Source organism: Rhinopithecus bieti, unplaced genomic scaffold (assembly GCF_001698545.2).
Source record: "Rhinopithecus bieti isolate Rb0 unplaced genomic scaffold, ASM169854v2 scaffold_21649, whole genome shotgun sequence".
Taxonomy (NCBI): Eukaryota; Metazoa; Chordata; class Mammalia; order Primates; family Cercopithecidae; genus Rhinopithecus; species Rhinopithecus bieti.
The window spans coordinates 1,634,138-1,636,363 of record NW_016811584.1 but is presented as its reverse complement, the minus strand read 5'-3'; the positions used below and the strand labels follow the sequence as shown (position 1 = coordinate 1,636,363).

Here is a 2,226-nt window from a genome sequence, read left to right as displayed (position 1 = left end):
AAACTCCCCAGAACCAAATCCTGTTAACACTAGGTTGTTAAGTCCCATCAGAGGATCTCAGGTTAAAGTGCTTGCTGGCGCTGTGACACTGGGTCACACCCTTTGAGATAAAGAGAAGGCCGGGTGCGAGTCAACTATCATAAAGATACAAGATTCGGTGAGAACAGCAGGTCGCAGAGGCCGGACGCTTTTAGGCTATTATCGCGTAGCCCATTCTCTTATCTCCTCTCCAGGTCTTTGTACACATGCAAATAGTTCATAAAGCAGAGATCGTCCCGCATCCATGCGCTGAAGCCCGTTTGGGCCGAGATAACTCGTACACTGAGGAAAGGTCTTGCCCACAAATGGGCCACCCCTGCGCTCCGGGGACAAGGCCAAGCCTGTCTCCCTCGCCTGCAGCGCGGCGGGGGATCCCCGGGAACCCGAGGATCGCCAGCGCGGCATCGCCGGGAACCCGAGAATCGCCAGGGGCCCACTCATTCCGCAGGCCACGGCTGCGGCGTCGAGGCCCTCGCCGGGCGTGGCAGTCGCCCCTTTTGGCGGGCTCGGGCGCCTCGAAACTCCGCCCCCCGGCGCGGTATATCCGCACTCGCGGAGGCGGGTGCCGCACTCCTATTGGTAGAGTGGCCCGCGGTGGCCCCGCCCCCTCCCGGCCCCGACGCGCGCACGTTGAGTGGCGGGGGAAGGCAGAAGAACTGCCCGAGCGAGGAGCGGCTCCGAGGGCCGGGCAGCACAGTTGGGGTGCCCGCTTCGGGGCCCCCAAGAGGCTGCCGGGTCGGAGTGCACCCTGAGACCACGGGGGGAAGGGGGTGGGTGGGCTGAGAGCAGTTCGGCGGCGAGGTTGGCCCGCTGCCCCTTCCCCCCACACCCGTCGACCTTGTGGGCAGAAGCTTCCCAGAGCTCCTTACGCCGGCGCGATGGCGACTGCTGTGGAGACGGAGGTCTCTCAGCCGACGGATGCGAGCTGTGAAAGTGGCGGCGGCGGAGACGACGAGATGAAGCAGGCGCTTCCGGAGCTTGAGTCCTCCCCACAAAATGGCGGCGGCGGCGGCCTCAACATCGCCGAGCCCGGCAGCGGCGCTGGGCCTGAGGAGACCGCGGGGGCCGAGGCCGCCCAGAGCTTCAGCCACGAGCAGCCTCAGGACTCCTCTGAGGCGGGCGCGGCCGCCCTGCTCAAAGGCCCCGAAGAGCCCGAAAGGCCTCTTAGGAGGAGTTTTCAGATCCCCAGGAAGAGCAGAGAAAAGAAAGGTGGTGCCTCTCCTTCTTCTCAACCCCCTCTCTCTCTCCCCTCCATCTTTTCATTAGAGCCTTTCTATCTTCTCTTCCCACACCCATCTGAGATACGTAAACACGCATGCAGAGCCGGCCGCTTCTCCCCTCACCGCCACGGCCGCCCAGCTGCCGCGCTTGGTGCGAGAGAAAGCGGTGGAACCACGCTCCCCTGCTGCCCCTCCCCGCGGAAGTTGGAAGTAGCTCAGGTTTGAAGCTTGTCCGTAAGGCTGCAGCTCCCAGAGAGGAAAGATGGTGCTCGGCGCCCCTCCCTCCCAGCCCCCGAAGGCAGAGAAGCTGTTGTGTCCTCCTAAGGATGCTTCTGAGAAGTCTCGCTATGGAAATAGCCGGTGGCCATGGATTCTGGGGCTTTCTCCAAGGCCATTGCCAATGTTCTGAGGACCACGAGTGCTTCTCCCCGTGGAAATTCTTCAGCTCTGTGTGTCTACTTGAAATGTGCTTGATGTCAGCGTCCTCCCTTATTTAGAAATCTCTATTAGTAGATGTGATCCATGCACACTGCTATTTTCCATCACACTTCATTTCCATTTAGATTTTTCCCCCTTGTTTTTGAAGCGTTAAATAGGTCTCTCTCTCTTTAAATTTGAATTTAGTATTTTTTTTTATATTTGAAAAGAATGGCAAGGTAGGTTCTTGGCCCAGTAATTTCCCAATGGAAAAAGATTAATGAGAAGTTACCTTGTCCTCAAGAGTCACCAAGTTGGTCTTCTAGATGGTAGAACTTCAGATTAAAAAAAGTCCAGACTTAGTTTTTGGAACCCATATGGAAACAGTTACATTAATTACTTGTGCCTTTAACAAATCTTAATGCCATATTGTTAATATGGAGTCAGAATTCCTAATGGAGATAAAAATCAGTATTGTTTTTTGTTATTGGGGTATAATTTTTTTAACTATCCAGTAAATTTTGGATATTCTGGATTTAGACAACTTCCT

General features: G+C 56.1%; 1 pseudogene across 1 annotated transcript; it reads left to right on the top strand.

The window, feature by feature from the left end:
• Positions 1-238: 238 nt before the first annotated feature.
• Positions 239-1,872, top strand: LOC108543610 (protein TASOR pseudogene; annotated as a pseudogene). Its single transcript, XR_001889619.1, has one exon. The product of XR_001889619.1 is annotated as a protein TASOR pseudogene (transcript).
• The last annotated feature ends 354 nt before the right edge of the window (positions 1,873-2,226 follow it).